This window comes from Urocitellus parryii, chromosome 6, assembly GCF_045843805.1.
Source record: "Urocitellus parryii isolate mUroPar1 chromosome 6, mUroPar1.hap1, whole genome shotgun sequence".
NCBI lineage: Eukaryota > Metazoa > Chordata > Mammalia > Rodentia > Sciuridae > Urocitellus > Urocitellus parryii.
Window position 1 is genome coordinate 24,914,287 of NC_135536.1, and position 21,061 is coordinate 24,935,347.

The 21,061-nt window shown below is 36.5% G+C and overlaps 1 protein-coding gene and 1 non-coding gene across 12 annotated transcripts in view; both read right to left on the bottom strand.

Moving 5' to 3' along the window:
• Positions 1-21,061, bottom strand: part of Nrxn3 (neurexin 3) — a 1,484,695-nt gene that overhangs the window by 962,913 nt on the left and 500,721 nt on the right. The gene's annotated exons all lie outside the window — the stretch shown is intronic.
• Positions 19,568-19,640, bottom strand: Trnaa-ugc (transfer RNA alanine (anticodon UGC)). The gene has a single exon. It is a non-coding gene; the product is annotated as a tRNA-Ala (tRNA).

A 21,061-nucleotide genomic window follows, 5' to 3' on the forward strand; every position in this document is an offset into this window, starting at 1 on the left:
CAGCTCTGTTATTAATGAGACTTAGATATTGTGACATAAAATGATTTATGCCATAAATACTTCAATAAATACTCCTTTACTTATTATTTGTCTAATTTTCCTAGACTTTAACTGTGTGTGTGTGAGTGTGTGTGTGTGTGTGTGTGTGTGTGTTGAGATCAATTTATTTATTTATTTTTTTACCGATCAAATAGTTGTTTTACGGAGAAGATGGTCTGCTGAGCTCCTTGACCAGCGATTCCAGAGTTACCTTATTCCAAAAGTCTTTTTGGAATACATATCTTTTTCCTTAAAATCTTTCTTAGCTCTAAGCGATGATGATCTGCGTTTGTCCTAGTACGCTGATTTCTCTTTCCATAAGTGTATAACAATACTACTTCATCATTGTGACACTTGAAAACATATTTAACACTTAACATTTTTCTCATTTTCTGATTGTTTGTCTATTGCCTGATTGTTCTCCAGCCTCAAAGACCCATGGCTTCAAGAGAGGAAAATCTTCCTTCCCATTAGCAGTCAGAGGTTCCCCCAAGTGGATTTTGGCACAGGAATGTTGAACCATGTGATGAATTCAATATGGAAAGGGTTTTTGGTGGAATTCTTGTTTTATATAAGAAATAATCCAGGGACAAAGAAAATTACAGTATCAACGTAGTGTGTGTTTCTTTAATCTATACATTGCTTGAGCTCCCTGGGAAATGGCATCCCCTCTTCCCAGAGTATTTCAAACTAGTCTCCAAGAACCATGATTTTATTTTCCTCTCATATTTTAAAGAAAATTTAAATTAAGGTTATTATTTTTTAAATAGCATAGTCACTGCTTTAAAGAATCTAAGAGATATAGACTTATCTAAAGAAAAAGTAAAGAAAAAGAATAACCACCACTCACAGTAAAGAAACCTATTTCCAAATATTTTTTTCTGAGCATACATACAAACAGCAGGGTAAATAAATACAAGCTCTTTGGTAAGAAAATTCTATATGTGCTTTTTAAAATTTAACTTTCATTTTATATGAGGTTAACAAAATTTTTTAAAAATCAAACTTTCAAACAATTTAATAAGTCATATTACTTTCCAAGAAAACTCATTAAAATTTACAAAAGATACTAACAAAAAATGTTAAGTGTGAAATGATTTATGCCATTATTCAAACTCTATGCTCCTAATTTAAAATTATGAAAAATGAGTACATTATCACATTTTCTCCTTCACCTCTGAATTTGGATGGTGTTCTCTCTATTACATGTTGTGTAAGAAAGAATTAACTCAACAAATTTGGATTGTTCAAACTGTATGCTTTCTCAAGAAGGGTCTATTTTGACACCTGATCCTTCACCAGCTCCTGGGATTATAGTTCATAGAGTTTTCTGACTAATGCCTGATGGGGTGTCTATGGCCTTGATTTACTCTGTACCTCTGGATCTAGACAGTTGATAACTGACAATGTAATTTATGGTAAACACCTGCTTGCCCTGTGGGATCTGGAGCATTAGTTACTGAAGTCAGTCATGCAAGTGTTATATGCATATGTACTGACCTTCACCAAGAACTCAGGTCTCCAAAGCTGCTTCTCTGGCTGGCAACAGTTTGCATAGTATCATATAACATTGCTGGAGAAATTAGGCATATCCTTCATGTCTCAACTGGAGGTGACTCTTGGAAGATTGTACCTAGAATTTTTTAGCCTTTGCTCCATGTGCCTTTTCCCTTTGCTGATTAATCTACTTAACTTTTGCTATAACAAACCCTAATCATAAATACATCAGCTAATGGGTCCCATGAGTCCTAGAGAAAGATTGAGGTTGAAGGTGATTTGGAGGACATCTATCATCAGGTAGACTTTGTTTTATATTATTAATGTATAAAATTTTCATTTTTTGTTGTAAATTTAAATATTATAACTGTTCTCACCAAGTTTTTGTTTTTAAATCACAGTCTCTCCATTTCTAAATAAGTTTGTTTTGTTCCCTAAATGTTTGAACTTTACAGTAACACCTTTTTAAAATGGCACTACTAGTGTTACCTTGCCCAAGTTAATGCATGTTTGTGTTTGTCTGCTTTTGCTGTTTATATTTGGGTTACATTATGATGGCACATAATTCCTGACACATTTTATTTTATGCAGAATTTTATAGACATTGTTTTGTTGAACTTGAGATTATATAGTACCTGCATTCTACCTCATCAGTGATGAGTGATGTAAATTTTATCCATGCACCTAAAGAATAGGAGTTTAATCCACAGACATAATCAATATATAACTCAGGGTGGACATACTATGAAATGTTCTTAGAATAAAGTGTTCTTAGAACTTAGCATGCTATGTTGAACTTCCCAGTCAGTTCTTTATATTAACAAAAAATTCCAGTTTGATAACTTTGGACAATTTCTCTTTTAAAGTATTCAGTTTTGCTATTTCTGGGATGCAACGATCTTGTCTGTTTTTCTGTTTAAGTCAGCTTTTTCACAGTTGTGACCAAAAGACCTCACTAGAACAATTTTAAGGAGGAAAAGTTTATTTGAGGGCTCACAGTTTCAGAGGTCTCAGTCCATAGATGGCCAACTCCATTCCTTGAGGCCCAAGATAAAGCAGAACAGGATGGAATAGTGTGGAGGAAGAAAGTGGCTCAAGAAATCATAGTAGGAAGCAGAGAGAGACTCTACTCTCCAAAATCACATCCCCAGCGACTCACCTCCTCTAGCCACACTAGACCTGCTTTCAGTTACTACTCAATTAATTCCTATCAGGGTGTTAATGAACTGATTGGGTCAAGGTTCTCTTAATCCAATCATTTCACCTCTAAACCTTCTTGCATCATCTCATGCATGAGCTTTTGGAGGATACATCATATCTAAACCATAACACCTCCATATCGCTTAATTTTTCTATGATTAATCTAATCTATTTGATTTTTTTCATGTTTTTAAAATTTTTTATAATTTTTTAAAATGTCGATTTGTTACCTATGACAACAGAATGCATTACAATTCATATCAGCATTCACTGTGATGAATGCATTTTCCTCCTAGACATATTTCAATTTTTAGTCATATTTTCTCCACCCCCTGTTGAAAATTATTTCAACAATTATTGCAATTATTTTACTTATATAGTAGTATTGTTTTGGCTATAATTTTCCCCTTTAGTCTATAATTTCCTTTTCCAATTCCATTGGTTTCTATGCTTTTTTAATTTGAATTTTTGTGGCATTAATTCAATTTTCTGAAGTTATTCTATAGTACAAATGCAACATACAACAGAGCTCAGAGGAAGTTTTTCTGCTCCTTTTTTTTCTATATCAAATCTTTTACATTTCTCAGCTAGTTTCCTTTTTAAAATTTTTATCTTATTCTTTGGTTGCTTTGTGTTTGCATGGTCATGTTACTGCCTTTTCTCTTGCTCAGACTCAGGTGGTTCTGTTCTGTCTCTAACAGATACAACTTCCATGAGTTGTAGGCTCCCTCTGTATCTTAGTGGTTTAGTCCTGGGTTTCATGTACTTTTCATCTCTAGTGTGAAAGATGGGAAAATGTGGGAAGGATAGAAAGGGAAGAGATAAAGAGCCCCTTCAAGGCTGCATCTAACCTTCACTCGGCTACCCAGATGGTATGTTTCTGAAACTTTGTTAAGTGTCCATCACCAGAGGTCACCCCACCCATTTAAAGAGTGCAACCCAAGGAAATGGAGTGGGTATATTAGGATTTCTGATCCACAGAGTCCTTGTATCTTCTCTTTTGACTTTCAGTCTCATTGTCTGTTTCTGTTACATATATTTCCCTTGCATAGCCATTTCTACTGTCCTTCAAAGATAGAAAAGACATCTAGTGAATGTGCTTTTTTCATATGAAAAGTTTCAGAGATATTTGGCATTTTTATCAACTGGACAAACTTCCCCAACAATCAGCCTCATCATGCCTGGTCATTTTTCTTGGTTTGGCTTCAGAGTCATTGGGTTTGCTGCCACTTCTTGACATTTGTAACAGTGGATTGTGCCCCTTTGCTTACTTAGGGTTAATGATTACTTGGTTTCTATGCTCTTTTTTAAATTTAACATGAAAAAGGATATTTCTGACTAGCGATTGTTCCTACACTCTCTTCCCACTTCTTTCTTTAATCAAAGTAGTACATCTGGATACCAAAGAAACAGAAGATAATCAAAACTTAGAGTTCTAAGCTGTTTAGTTATACTAAAAGCAACACACTGTCCTAGTTGTGTTGAGGTTCTGGTCAAGATGGAAAGTGAACTTCACAGAGCAGATGGGAACTGATGGCATAGAGGTTCTTCTTGCCTCCACATACTAGAAGGTGAGACCACCTATATCTCCTTCAGTCTTCAAGGACAAAGCCAGATTGAAAGGCACTAATGGAAAGAGGAATAACAAAATCATTGGACCACACAATCAGTGTGTTATTAACAAATGCAGGAGGCCCATTGGCATTGGTCCTCTACTATGAGCAATTAGTTCTGGGCTTTCATGAAGTGGACTTCCCTGTCTTTATTTTGCTCATAGCTCACCAGGCAGATGTCTTTCCTAGAACCAAACTCTTACCAGTCCTTTAGCCATCTTCTATGGAGAGAAGGCACACTCATGGTCCCCTTGTGAACAAGATACCACTGCCTAACCACTCTCCTCATCCTTTTCTCTTTTAGTAATTTCAAGACAATCTCATGCTTACTCATGCAGCTACTGGCTTCTCACACATCTTAAGAATGTTTTATTCTGAAAAAGCTTCCAAAATACACAGATTGCTTCCTCTCCACGCAAAGTGGGCTGATCTTGAACATTGTGAGAATCTATGCAGGGATGCCTGCCAGGTTCTAAATCTGTACTTTGCAGCAGCAGGAGAAACATAAATCTCCAGCTCTGAACAGACCCAACAGTGGCCAACAGTTGCAGGGAATCAACACAAGAATTGTGGGACATTGTCCTTCTTCTTATGGACCAGGTTGAGAGCTAACTGTTCACATTCTGTCATGATGTCACATAATACTGTCAAGACATCCAGTTATACTGGTTTCTCCTTCTAAAGACTAGAGAACTCTACAGAGTTGACAAAAATGTTGATTGACATCTTTTACTTTAAGAAAAGTAGGTATATACTTTTCCATACTTTTTAATATTCAAATGAGAAACAAAAGGAATATGGGAGAGAGAAATAGTTCTAGTTTATAAGTGTGTGTTTTTCAGAGAATGTTCATTTGACCAAAGAATTCATGCAGCTTTTTCTTAAATAAAAAATATATAAATTATACCATTTTAAAAATGTGACTAACTTATGTAAATTAAACATAACACAAGACTTTGGAGATCTATCCACTACTTGCAATAATATTTGCTCATTTAAATGATTAATATCTAATCATTTTGCTTAGCCAGATGCTGAGCTAAAATAGGGGGTACAAGTAACATGGTTGCTGCCTTTAGTGAGTATTTAGCAAGTTATAGAATAAAATAGGTAAACTGTTATATTTGAAAGATGAACAGTGTTGTGCAAATTTATCTCAGCATCTATACCTTTGCCTAAAGTTGTTAGAAAGGGTTTGTAATTTGCATTTCAAGGATGAGAAACAGAGACAAAGAGGCAGTGGTAAGACATTCCAGCTGAAGGGACAGCATGTGCAGAGGCACAGAGTTGTCAAGGCCTGGAATTAAATCATGTGAAGCACAGGCTGGCACAGAATCTGGTGAACCATAGTTACAGTGCAGCCAATCCCAGGAACAGAAAGAGTTCCATGGTCCAGTAGAATAGCCTTTGTCAACAGCAATATCCCTGGACAATTTGAGGCTACTGTGCACTGTGGGATGCTTAACAGTATCCCTGGCCTCGGCCCCCAGATGCCAGTAAGCACCCTCTTTTATCATGACAACCAAAAATGTCTTCAGTCACTGCCAAGGGCTCTTTGAGGGAAGAATCACATGGACTGGAGAGGTGAAATTGAGACTGTAGGAACAGATAGAGGGCCATTGTAAAAGGCCTCATAAGCACAGTCAGGAGGTTAAACAATTCACATAGAGAATTTTTGGACAGGTAATGACATGATTCTGGGGGGTGTCTGGCCCCTGGAAGCATATAAGAAGACCCAAGGCTAATCCCAGATCTGTCTGTTGTTCAACTGTGAAACCTTGTTCAAACTCAGTTTCCTCATTCATAACTAGCATTATATTAATAACACCACCAAGACAGTCCAGGTACTAATAGGAAGCAGATAGGTCACTCAAACTGTGCCACTTGATAACGGTTTTTAAATGGTCATATTTAAAAAGCATAGGCAGGAAGTAGTGACATTTCTAAGGGTAATGCAGAACTCAGGGCTATTAAAAGCAAACACCTTTACCACTTCCAAGTCTGATGGCCAAGGGGAAGGTCAAAAACCAGAAAACAGAAGAGAGGAAGAGAGAGTGAAAGGGAGAATTCAATGAGTGCTTCTTAGAAGCAGTGACCTTGGATTTAGGGCAAGCCAGCTGGCAGTCTTTCCACAGGTTGAGAACCAGGAAATTAAATGCCCAGACTTATTCTCTTCCTTCCTTCTCATACCCCAATTATTCCCATTGGGCAATCCCAACTGGAATACAGAGGAAAAAAGAATCTGCTGATCATCCACATAGGACCACCTTCCAGGTTGTGAAGCTAAGTGCAGCAGGGTGAAGAGTACAGAATGGATTCTGGGATGCAAAGCTGTCTAGCGTGAAGGTGGACCGTGATTCACGAAGATGAAACTATCCAAATAATGCCTGATGGTAATACGTTTTATGTGTGTGTATATGCATGAGAATTTTGCATTTTTGAGGTCTAGAAATGGCCCACTGCTTCCACATGGTGACAACACTTCCATGTTAGAGGTGGTATTGGTCAAGAGAGAGAGAACCTCCAGGTCAGGAGGCCTATGCTCATCTCTAATTCCACCTCTCACAGGTGTTCAACTGCAGGAAAGCCATGTGTTCTCTGAGCCCTTTTATCATAAACTTGAATAACATTTAAAAATCACATCAGAAAATATCCTTGAAAGAACGCTGCAAATTGCAAAGTACAATGTAATTGTACAAGATCAATTGCAAAGCTTTGTTAGTCTTGCTCTTTATGATGAAGTATATTTTGATTAAATGGAGATATCAGGTAGACATTTTCCTTTCTTTAGTTCTCAAATTCTTTAAGTAATGGATCTACTTTTACAATCATGATAGACTGCAGGGTTAGACCTTCTATATTTATTTTGACATTAAACATGGTACATAGCAGGCATGGGCAGACTATGTTCAGTAAATCAATCTCTTGTGATTTTAACAGGAAAAAAAAAATAGAAGTCGTCAGATTCCTTGCTCTGAACTACACAGAAATTAGGAGTTAAAAAGAAATTTAAAATTCACTTGCATCCAAACCTTTTATTTCATAGCTGAGTAATATTGGTTTGATACTATTTTAATTGAATTTTATGAAGATATTAAAAACTTTGTTCTTCCACCTGCTATTTTGTACAATCTACTTTCACAATCATCATAGACATTGTATTCAATTAGATAGCCCATTTTCAAATTCAGATTATTTAAAATCAATGATGTTCCGAAATGGATGACATAATAAATCTATACATAATATAATACTTAAACATTTATTGAGTAACCAGGTTTAGAACACTGAGCTTTCTTCCTTTCTCTCTCTCTCTCTCTCTCTCTCTCACACACACACACACACACACACACACACACACTGTGGAAATGCTATTGCCAATACCTCTTAAGTAGAGTTAGCTATGGAATGAAAATACAAAGGTATTGTGACAGTGTCAGCTTTTGCAGACAACCCACATAGCATATGAAATAAAATCTATCCCTTCAAGTGGGTGTGGCTAAGAGCAAATGAAGAATTAATGGGAGGGAATGTTATAACACTACATTAATGCACAGTAGAATTTAGGGTCACCAAACTAAGAAACTGCCCCCTTGGATTGAAATACCTACAGTTTTACACCTTTTAGATTGTTATTAGAAATGAATATTGGATTCTGTGTTATTTCTCAGGGCCGATAATCAGTTCATCATCTCCAAGCCAACTCTCAATAAAACATGCTTTTTGCAGGGAATCTGCATTATTTGTAGTATTTATTTTCAATCATTAGAGGATGTTTACTATGCCAATATTTGAGTTCATTCAACATAAAGTTTTGAATATGCACTATGTGTGTTCTAGGCTGTTATAGACCCCAGGGATTTAGCAATGGATAAAACAAATTTCTGACCTTATGTAGCTTTAATTGTAACTACAGTCACCCAGAGTAACAGCTGCTAAAAAGTAGCACTATGAAACTAAAAATATGAATACAAATAGCTATAGTAGTACACTGTGGGGGAAAAAGCAGCAGCACTAGGAAGATAATCATTTGACTGCACTGACAGGGGTAGCATATCTCAAATTATCCATTCTCAAGCCTATGGATATCATTTTACAGGATCTTTACTTGGGCATCCGAAAATTCCATCAAGATATAAGTCATAGCTTTAGAGTATTCAACTATTATGTCTCCATTCCTTTGCCCTAAAAGCATGGAGATGCATGTTACAGCCATCACAGGCTAAGGCAACAGCTTCCTGGGATGGATATTGAGCAAAGTTTACTCTTGTGCTTAGCTTGCCAAACACAAGGACAAAGTTGTAACTATCTGGCAGGTGACAAGGAGGCATCATACACAGGCTGCTGCTGCAGAAACAATGGAGCACACAGCTCAAATGAAGCCATAAACATTTCTTCTTGTCAGGGTTCCACTTCTCTGCAAACAGAAAGTTGTTTTATTGGGCTGGCAGAGTGTATTGTAAATTATATTACCACCAGCCCACAGCTGATGAGCTTGTAAGTCTGCTTGGAACAAGATATCTGGCTCCATCGCCATGTTTAGCTTGCCAAAATTACACGTGAGGCACACCAGCCAGGCCAGAAGGACAGGGTTAAAACTTAGGATCCAGTGGGCCAAGAACAGCACTGGAGCAGAAGAGGCAAGTCCAAGGTACACTACACTAATTTGTCCTTTGGAACTGTTTCAAGGACTCCGAGACCCTGTTCAGCAGTCCCTGAGTCAGTAATCAAGTAGTCTGAACCACCAGACAGCTCAGGGTGTGGCTCATGAATGGGCAGACAGTTTCCAGAAAAAAGCTCCCCCGCCTTCTTGTACCACCCCCAAAATGTTTCTGGTTTCTTGTTTACTTTTCTAACTAGCAAAAGCTGTCTCTGTTCTCAGTGTATTTTGTTTTTCATTTCATCTTCTTCTTTTTTTTTTTTTAAATTTTCCTCTTAGCATTGGGTTAGAGCCAATTTTCCTAAACAAATTGAATCATGTCACTTTCATAGGCACGGAATTTTAAGTTTTAGATGCTTGGGTGCTGGTCAAGCTGGACCACGTGCTCCTGCTGAACCCCTTCACCTTAGCCAGCAAATATACTATTGGCTCTTGGAATGTGCCCTGCCCCTGTGATGTGTGTCAGATGATAGTTCTCTATCTGCCAAGAATAAGCAAGGCTTATTGATTCTACCTGCAGAACAGAATGAATCCATCTCGTTCTCTCCTTTTCAAGTCTATACACTTAGCACCTCATCTTCTATCTTCTAACAAGATTTCTAAAATTGTCGTCTTCCCCTACCTTGGCTCTGTGCTCTCTTTCCTTGGTCTTGACATGGTAGCCAAAAGGATCCCTCTTCTCCCTTGTTAGACTCCTTCCCTGGTCCTGAGCCTTCCTAAAGCACCCAGCATAAATTCATACTCCTGGACTGGCTGACGAAACCCTACAGGATTCATTTCCTTTCTAGAGACGATCATATTATCCAGGTTGGGACCAGCCAACCCCTCTCACTTGAGATTCTAAGGTAATTATTAACAATATCAATTTTACTCACGTTTGGCTTGCAGCCACCCAGCAACCCTACTCCATCGTTCACTTCCTACCACCCTCCCTGTTCCACTAGAGCCCAGCATGCTCAACTTCTTTGGTTTTCTTGACACAAACCCACAATTTGTTCCTGTATTTGAGCATTCAGCCAACCTGGTCTTCAGGGGAGTTACCTGCTCCCTGTTCACTTTACAGAACTGGCTCTTTCTCATGGAAGCCCTCCCCCAAATAATTTAACTCTCATCTCAGAAAGGTAATCCTCAATTACCTTGTCTAACTGCCTCCGTCTCCAGGCATATTCTATCACATCAGCTCACTTAGTTTTCATGGAAGCATTTAAATTATCTGATTTTTGTTGTTGTTGTTGTTGTTCGTGGGTCTGACTCCTATATCATGGGTTTATCTGACTCCTATGTCTATAAGTTCCATCAACACAGATGCCTCCTTTTTTGTTGTTTGTTTGTTTACTACTATGTAGCTATTTCCCGAAGAGTGGCCAAAAAAAGGTGCTAAAAAAAAAAAAAAACAGATAGTGGATGACAAAAAGACCTTGAGCATCAACTTCTCCATGAAGCTGAACCTGGTTACATGGATTCTCTTCCCAGGTAAAACTTTGCTACCCAAACTCCATGGCCTTCTATCAGTAAACACATTTATTGTCAACAATGCCTGCATGACTATTTGTGTGTGTATGTTATTTTAGTTTACAAAAAAGCCTCTCTGGACATTGCAAATAAACTAGAGGGCAAAATATATTTTCTGTTATAGTTTGGATGTGAGGTGTCCCCCAGAAGCTCATGTGTGAGACAATGCAAAAAGTTTTAGAGGAGACACAATTGAGCTCTGCAAACCTTAAACCAATCAGTAAATTGATCCTGTGATGGGATTAGCTGGGTGGGGACTGCAGGTGGGTAGGGTATGTCTGATGTATGTGGGCATTGGGGGCATGCCTTTGGGGTATATATTTAGTATCTGGAGAGTGGAGAGAGTCAGTCTCTCTCTCTCTCTCTCTCTCTCTCTCTCTCTCTCTCTCTCTCTCTCTTTAGTATCTGGAGAGTGGAGAGTCAGTCTCTCTCTCTCTCTCTCTCTCTCTCTCTCTCTCTCTCTCTCCCTTCTGATCATCACATGAGCTCCTTCTCTCTGCCGTACTTTTTCGCTATGATGTTCTGCCTCACCTCAAGCCTGAAGGAATAGACCTGGCCATCGATGATGAATTGAGTCCTCTGAAACTGTAAGCCCGAAAATAAACTTTTCCTCCTCTACAATTGTTCTGGTTTGGTCTTATAGTCACAACAGTGAAAAAGCTAAAACATTTTCTGTTCTTGTTGTTATTGTTCTGGTTGTTGTTTAAAATTTATTATTTTTAATTTACATAATTATGGAAAAGTTGAAAAAAATTATACCAAGAGTTCTTTCATCTCCTTGCCCTACTAATTTCTTACATTACCATAGTGTGACTATTAATAATAGCAAGTCCATACTGATGTAATATTTTAAATAAACTTGAGACCTTTTTCAAATTTTACCATTTTTCCACTAGTGTTCTTTCTCTGTCTCCATTGCATTAGTTGTTATTTCTCTTTAGTTTCCTCCAGTCCATAGTAGGTAGTTTCTCAGTCTTGTCTTTCATGTCCTTCTAAGGAGAACTCTTATGAACCATCCTGAGTTTTGATGTGTCCTGTACTTTCTGGTGATGGGAGTGAGGTTGTGCTTTTTGGGGGACAGTAAAGGTGCCTGGAGAGACTCTCAGAGCATGGTATCAGGATGTTGATGTATCTTGTTCCTGCTGATATTTTCCTAATTATTTGATTAAGTTGGTGTCTTCCAGGTTTCTTCACTCTTAATTTACTGTCTTTTCCTCTGTCGTTGATAAGAATCTTGGAGATGATGCTTTAAGACTCTACCAATCTCATTTCTCCTCCATCTTTAACCTAGCGAATTCCATACTCATCAGGGGAACTTGCTGACAGCATTCATTTCTGTGCTATTGACCTCATGGGGATGCTCTTCGCCTCTGTCCTAATTAACATCTATTAATTGGAACTCTATTGTATTCTGATTGTTTTTTAACTTTCCTTATGCGTGCTGACCATATCACTCTATAAGCACAGATCAGAGCAAAGCCATTAAATTCTCAGGCTGTACATGAGGCCTGCCATTTGCTGGCTTTGTGACTGGACAAGACGAAATTTCTTTGAGCCTCTGTTTCTCTACTGGTAAAACAAGGGTAATATTAGCATGTGACTCCTGAGGCCTCTGGGTGGATACTCAGTCCATTTCCTCATGCATTCCTTCAGGCACTGGAGATGCATGTGGCAGAGATCATTCTTAAATGTCCTCAAATCTGGTCCTGTCACATATTCAGCACAGCTAGGCCCCCAAAATGCAAATCTACAGTTGGGAGTTATAACTGTAGAATTCCCCAGTCAATCTTGATTTCCTAAGGATTCTAAAAAGCTTTGGGTAAAATCTCAGATTCAATTCTTTACCAACCAGAGGCAGCCTTTTCAGTTTCCCCTGACATGAGCATAGCCAAAGGTGTGCTCCCCCTGGCCCCAGGTATGAGATTTTAGTAATTAATTTTTCCCCAACATATCAGAATCCTAGAGGGGAAGACTGATTAAAATACAAGTCAAATCTTTAATGAAAGGTAAATGTTAAAAGTTCTTAAAGGAGGGCTCTCCTCTCTCTAAACCCCTCTTGTTAGGTCTTAGTCTATTGAGAAGCTAGATGCTCATGGTCACATGGGCCAGAGGAAATATTTGAAAATGGAGAAAACTGTAGCTGGTAAATGTTATTGCTAGCTCTGGGAGGTAAGGCTGGCAAGGCTAATACCGACTTGCTGGAGCCTGGCAGGCCCCTGGGGAAGGCCAGACTAGCAGGCGAGCTGATCACACAAGCCAAGTCCAAATGTCACTCTAACATTTGCAGAGCTGTGTGTAACTGCTTAAGGAGAGGTTTGCAAGGAGAAGGTCAAGGTTGGGGAAAGCCATTTGAGGAACAGGAGGGTGTGTTGGGAAGGTGTAGCTATTGTGTGGAGTATTCGTCCTTCGTGTGCACAGGTTTTGTTTCATTTTCTGTTAACCTGTATGATTTTTCCTGCTAGCCATTACTCACACAGACAGATAGTCCTTCAAGAAGGCAAAGGCCAATCTCTGGCCTGAGTTTAGCAGAGATGACAAGATTCTATGTCATTCTGAATTCCTATCAAACATTTTTTATGTTGTTTTCATTTTTATTCTTTAAGTCCCAGTTGATTTTGTTTGTCTGTAGTTGACTGTTGCAATTTCAGCATTTAACAATGACAATCTTGACATTTTTTTTTTCCCCAAAGAGCCTGAAGAGGTTTGCAGTGTGGTCCTGTGTAATCTTGCTGAGTCATAAACTTCAGCCTGTCTGAGAGCAGGGGGTAGAAGGACTTGGTGAGTTAATCTGGCTGAACCTTCAAGGTTCACATACTGGCAAAACTGGGCATTGCTTGTAATTTTGAAATGTTTCAAACATTAAAATAAGTGGAAATAACAATACAATAAGCCTATGTGAACTACTTGTAATCTGACTTTTATTAATCTCTAACATACTGGTATGTTTGTTTCAGGTATTTTTTGAAGAATAAAATATTACAGGCATAGACAAATATTGTTATAGAGGTCCTTTCTTTTCTAGAAATAATCTATTTCCTGGAACATTCATCATGTCCATCATGTTTGTTTGTTTTTTTATTCTTAACATATATGGTTTTATATGTAAAATATTTTGGATTATTCTTCATGTTTACAAACTTTATGTGAACAGTATTATTTTGTACATATTATCCCATAATTTCCTGTTTTCATTCAAGACTATGGCTTTAAGATTTTACTAATGTAGTTTGTTTGGTTCTACTGTTAGATGATATTCAATTATACAGAGATACTACAATTAATGCATTCTCTTGTTAATTTAGATTTTACCAAATTTTTAGCATTACAAGTAGTATATATTCTAGTGACTATCTCAATGTGCACTTACTCATTTCTCTAAAGCATTTGCACAGAAGGCAGTTGCTAGACCAAATTTTACATGTGACTTCAATGTTAAATTGCTTTCCAAAATCTTTGACTCAGTCTATTTTCCCATTCTTTAGGATATTAGGGTTCCTACTTCTCCCCCTCTTTGCCAACACTACAATATCACCAGAGTTATTAACTTCTGCTGCTCTGGTGGTCAGCAGTAATATCTCAACGCTGTTTGCACTTGAGGTCTCAAAATTATGATTGTGTCTGTGTGTGTTTTTATGTTTACCATCCATTGTGGTTGTTGGCATCTGCTGTTTACTTATTCATATATGGGTTATCTGTCTTTCTCTTGTTGATTGGTAGGAATTTATTATAAAATTTATGATACCAATTGTTTGTGCATTGCATGTAATGCCAATATATTCTCAATCTGTGGCCTCTCCTTTGTTTAAAACGTTATATCTTTCCTTGAATATAAGTTTTAAATTTAACTGTAATGAAATTTACCAATATTTTTTTTCTTTTTGACACTTTTTAAGAAATCTTTCTTACCTGCATGTCAAAAAACTGTCCATATTTGTTTTCTCAAAATTTTAAAAGTTTGCGTTTACATATAAAATTTATTATATTCTTAAATTTACTTTTGCCTTTGATATGAAAATGAACTCTCATGTTTTCTCATATGGGCAACCATTTATCCCAGCCACTAGTTTATTCATTAACTATTGATTTGTAATAATGTCAGGTCATGTATCCATTATCACATTGCATGGGCTAGCTACTCGGGTCAATTCTGCTCTACAGGTCCATGTGCTTACCTTCTACCAATGTCACATATCTTAAATATTTTGGGCATAAAATACATTCTGGAAAAACAAGTCTTTTATTTATTTTTCTAGAACTATTTTGGCCATTTTTGGCCCCTTGAATTTATGTATGATTTATTAGTAAGATTCGATTAGGTTTCATGAAACTCCTGTTCAGATTTTGAATGGAAATGCATTACATTTATAGAATAATTTAGGAAGAATCAGCACTGTAGTTTTAGTGAGTCTACCTATGCTTGTATTTTATAGATGTTGATGGTTTATTCAGGTATTTATTTTATAACTTTCAACAATATTTTTGCCATTTTTCTATAAAAGTCTTTAATATTTTATCCTTTGCTGCCTTATATTTAGCTAATGCATACGGTAATTTTTTTCTATTCTGCATTTTAATTGGTAATTGTAATTATAGAGAAAGACTAATTGGGTTTATATGTTTATATTCTATCCAACAAACGTGCTAAAGACACTTTTGGATTTAATAGTTATCCTGTAGACCCCATGACTTTTTACAAAGGATAGTTCCCTGTATTCCTCACCAATTCTTATACTTTTGATTTTTGGTGGGGGGGTGGGTGGGGTGTTTCATTTATTAGTTTCTCCTTTTTGAAAATCAACAGAAGCAACTATAGTGTTCATTCTTGTTTGTTCCTAACTTTAATAAATGTAATATTTGTTATAGGTTCTGGATAGCTTTCCTTTTTCAAGGTATAAAATTTCGATCTCAATCTAAGCTTATGATTTTTAATGAATAAAAATACATTAACTATCAATCATTTCTGCATAACTTAAATGATTTAATTTTTCTTCCTTTTTAATATCATTATTATCTTATATTATATTTAATATATCTTCTAAAGTGGTATCATTCTTACATTCCTGGAAAAATTAAACCTCCTTGCTTTTAATAGATTTATTTTTAAATGCTGAACTCAATTCAGTTGTGTCTTTCTTAGAAATTTTATTAGAAGCATACATTTAAACATACATACAGTTAAAGTCAAATGTCAAATGCTTTCTGATATGCAGAGGCTAATCCAAAATAAGGGGGGTGGGGATAAAAAAAAACAGAGAGAGAAAGGGGAAAAAAAGGAGAGGGAATTCCATCAAAATGGAATTAGTAGATCCAGCAGGGACATTGAAGAGGGGGAAGAATGGAGGAGAAAAGGGAAGAACAGTGGAATGAATATGACAGAACTTTCTTATGTGCATGCATGGATGTGGCACTGTGGGTTCTGGCATGGGGGTATATCCATAGGATATTAATTAAAAACAAAAGAAAAAGTAAACTGTAAATAGATTGGAGAAGGATCCGTGGAGTGGAGGGAGGGAGGGAAGTGGGAATTGAATTGGAACAGGTTGTGTTCCAAGTTTTTGTGATGATATTTGGATGTATTCTGGTGTTGTATATAACTAAAAACAATTTTTAAAAAGAGGTAACAAAAACAAAAACAAAAAAACATTTGGACTTTGAAATAAAAAAAATGATAGAAAAGGATGATTTGGGGTGTGTGCTGGTTTCCATGCAAGTGGATTGCATTGTTTGAAGTACCCAGGGGTCTTCCTGACAGGTGGTCTCTCCACTTGAAAGGTTTCATATTTGGACCTAGTGGGTGTCAATATTTTTAAGAAATATGCTAGGCGTGTTATAAGTGGGAGCTAACTATGTACAGAACTAATAAAAGCACTGGTGCCTGAATGAGAGAAAATTAGAATGGTGCAGGAAGAGAAAGGATGGGAGGAAGGACCAATATTCAGTGGCTAAATTTAAGAATATATTCAAACTTTCTGGTAGAATACTTTAAGAGGAAATAAAACACTGGAAGAATTAACTTGTATAAAATTTGTCATATTTCAGACTCACTTTAAGATGAAAGAAACAATTGCTCCAATTTTTTTTTCTGACCCTTAAGATAGATAATCTGTGCATCTGACAAATGATTGTGTTTTGGCCCAAAATTTACTTCACTGAATAACTGTTCTTTTGTAAGATCCAACTTGAAGTGGTCCTGTTGTTTTCATCCAGATACTACAAACTGTGGGATGATACCTCAACCTTCACAGATAATATCTCAGTACATTAGATGCTTCTGTCATGAGAACATAAGAAACATAAATCACTCTCATTTGTAAATTAGATGTGAATAATATCTACTTTATATCGACTTCATGAAGATTAAATGTGATGTTTGTTAAATGCTTGGCACGATAGCTAGAATGTTGATGACCAATAAATTATTATAATGAGGGTCAAATTCTCTGCCAGATCTAATCTGGGGAGAAACCAAGATGGACCCATCAATGGAAGTGTGCACTAAGGAAACACCAAGTACACGAGGCTCTTGTTAGCCATCTGGAGTCTCAAGAAAGAAGCATGCATTAAAAAACAGGATTAAAAGTCTCTGTAAGTCAAACCTTCTCACCTTACCTGAAGCTGTGTGCACGAGTTAGTGATTTTTCCTGCTGAAATAGGAACATGTCCATTGAATAATGGGAGGGAAGATCAATAAGCCTCTATGGCTTATTGATGTGGAGGGATGGCACCAGGCATGCAGAATCTTCTGGATAATAAAGATTTAGGGTTTTGTTCTAAGTGCAGCAGGAAATCACTTGAGGGCTTTTAGTAGGAAAATAGCAGGCTTTGATTAATACATTCACATGGATACTCTCTCAGTATCATTTCTCTTTTCTGTAAAAAGAAGGCCATATACTAGATGAACCTGTAGGCCTCAAAGTACAGCTCTCAGGACAGAAACATCAGCATCACCTGGAAGACTATTACAATTCACATTCTCACAAGACCGAAGTCAAAAATCCTAAGGGAAGGACCCAGAAAGCTGAGTATTAACATCCTTCAGGTAGATTCTGATGCAGACTGGAATTTGAGAACCTCTGGATTTTTTTTTTTAAAGAGAGAGAGAGAGAGGGAGAGAGAGAGAGAGAAGGAGAGAGAGAGAGAGAGAGAGAGAGAGAGAGAGAGAGAATTTTTTAAAAAATATTTATTTTTTAGTTTTCGGTGGACACAACATCTTTGTATGTGGTGCTGAGGATCGAACCCGGGCCGCACGCATGCCAGGCCAGCGCGCCACCACCTGAGCCACATCCCCAGCCCCGAGAACCTCTGGATTTTACAAGTTCTGATGTTCCTTTGAGCACCAGAGTTTGAAGTTTCTTATCAAGTCCTTCATAAAGCAGGTCATAACCCTCAGCAAAATCCTTTTTGAAACAGGTCTCAAATCCTAGTGAATAAGACTATCTTTCTAACATTATCATTACCTCTGTGGGGCAACATTTTGTTTTAGAGAGGAATTATTCAAAGAAAAAGAAATAATTACTGCACAGATCTCATGGCAGTACACATTTTAGATCCTGAACCAAATATGTAATAACATGATAAAGGATTAATATAATGCCACACTGACCTATAAATTTCTTCTCATAGTTATCAGAATGAATTTCCCTAAATCCTATATCTTCCTATATGATTATCTGCCTGAGTTTATAAAAAATTATGAGACCATTAAAAGGATTATATCTGAATCCATATTATATAAGGATTGGCACAAAGAAGGTATTTATTTGAAGACAGGATAGTCTGATGAAAAGCAGTTGCATGTGAGTCAGGTAGAATTCTAGTTTCATAATGGTCCAAGATTCAGAGTTACAATGTGGGAAGAGTGTGGTGGGTGATTGGCACAATCCAAAACATAGCCAATATGGCATTTACATATGCCTAAGAACTACTATTTAAAAAACAGCCCCATGGCTACATTCCATAAAATAATTTTCAGAGTATATTTTACATAGTCATCTGTCAAAGTCTGGTATAGGTGTGTGATTATATACAATATCGGTTCTTGGCATGTTAGCTGTCTAACCACTATCCAAACAGAAAGATTTTGAAATAAAGATATTAAATAGGTTAAATAAAAATTACTTAATAAATTGAGAAATACCAAAATGAAGGAACATCTCTTTGTATAAAAAATATTTTATGATATGCAGTGCAGAGATACTTATTGATCTCATAGAATATTTCAGGTTACCCCATTCCACAATGCTATTTCCTTCCTCTGAGCCATTATACTAATTTGGACATTGTTTCTGTACTACTATGGGACAAATTCTACTAACTTGCATGAATGCTTAACTCTTTCATTATACTTCGAACATATTTACGCACTGCACTTCTGAGGAGATTACAAGAAGCTCTTAACCATGTCCCCTTGCTTTTAACTCCATGTATTTTTAAACAAAAGTGTGCATAGTGCATAATACACATTAGATATGTAATAAAAGTATTGATTATGAATCTTGTTATTTAGAAGGTATATAGCTGAAAAGAAATACATTCAGGAAAGGCACACATGAATCTGTGGATATATTAAATGGGTATACTGTAGTGGTTAAGGGCAAGGATGATGGAATTAGACAACAGTTGGGGTCTCAATTTAGTCACTCACTAATCATGGGTTATTTAACCTCTACTGTAAACTGTTTCCTCAACTATAAGGTGGAAATACCAGTATCCACCTCAAGAGAGGTTGTGAATATTAACTAAAGTACATGATGCTTAATACTTAAAGTTTGATATGTGATAGCTATTAATAACAATAGATATTTGTAGGTTGGGATCTATTTAGGATAATATTTGAGCTGTATAATATGAAAGGAACCATGATACCTCTAAAACAAAATACTCCCTTTGTTCAGACACAGGTTATGGGCAGCTGAATGAATTCTTAGGCTCATTTAGCTTGGGCTTTTAGATTTTTATGATTATCAATTCATACATAATTCCATTATGTGAATTCTATATTATGAAGCCACTTGAAATAATTTTGTTTTTATGTTTTTTTTTTTTTTGGTGGTGCTGGGGATTGAACCCAGGGCCTTGTGCATGCAAGGCAAGCACTCTACCAACTGAGCCATATCCCCAGCCCCTGAAATAATTTTGAAGAACATTTATTAATACAGGGAAAGCTCATGATAAAATTTAAGTAGAAACAATATTATAATATTGTAAATGCAATATGATCCAGCTTTGTTGGAAATTATTAAATTTTATTTAGTCCATTTATATATGGATAGATATAGATATTTATAGACATTTATATACATATATGTATATACATGTACATTTATTTATGTCTGTGTAACTATTCATGAAGAAAATGTACTAAAGCAAAATAGTTATTTAACTATAAGTAATGGAATTATGGATTAATTTTCTTAAAATTTTCAGTATTAGCTGTGGCGCACACCTATAATCCCAGCAGCTAGGGAAGCTGAGACAGAAAGATGGCGAGTTCAAAGCCAGCCTCAGCAACAGCAAGACACTAAGCAACTCAGTGAGACCCTATCTCTAATAAAATGCAAAATTGGGCTGGAGATGTGATTCAGTGGCTGAGTGTCCCAGAGTTCAATCCCTGATACCCCCAAAAATAAATAAATAAAAATTTAGTATTTACTAAATTTTCTTCAGTAAACATCTATTACTTTGATGATCAAAGGAAAGAATATATGTAATTAAAGAACCAAAATTTTTGCACAAAGCAGGTAATTGCTTATAACACAATACTAGGTTAAAATCCAAAATAGATAAAAAAAATTAGTGTACTCTTGCCTACATTTAGGAAAATGTTTACTATACTTGAATGCATAAATTGCAGTTCTTTCTAGTTGATAAATTTCAAATAATAGTGACATTTTCCTTTCTTTTCAAATACTGACCAATCTTTTCAAAATAAGCATGTTGATTTTATTATTTATAAATACATATGCACATGTACATTTATACAAACAGACATATGGAACTCCATGTGCACAAGAATTCTAACACCGATATGTGTGTAAATTTATATGCATCTCGAGAGGCACACAAAGAAATATCACCCGAGGGAGCTCAAGTCCAGGTCCTTTATCTCAGTGACCTCTCCACCTCCAAGGCTCAGGTTTCAGCTTCAGCTTTGACACTACTATGATAATGCTGTGTGATGATGTCTGAGTCCTGAATGTAAGATCTGTCTCTGTCACAGCAAATTTCATATTTCTTGGAAAACCTCCCAAGAACTATTAGCAGACATAAAGCATGCAAATGAGAAAATGAGAAAGAATAGCACAGGAATTACTAAAAGTTGACTGAAGAAGACCAATCTAGAATAAATAAATCACTGAGTGTTGTTTTTTTCCGACTGGCAAAGACGTCAACACCAAGAAGGGTGTCAGGCAATAATTACAGCCTAGCAACAGCACATGTGCTGGCAGAGACTAGAGGGCACAACTTAATTTGTGGTTCCTGATGAAGCTTCTAAACTTAAAATAAGAACTTAAAAAAATAAGATAAAGCTAAGCAAGGT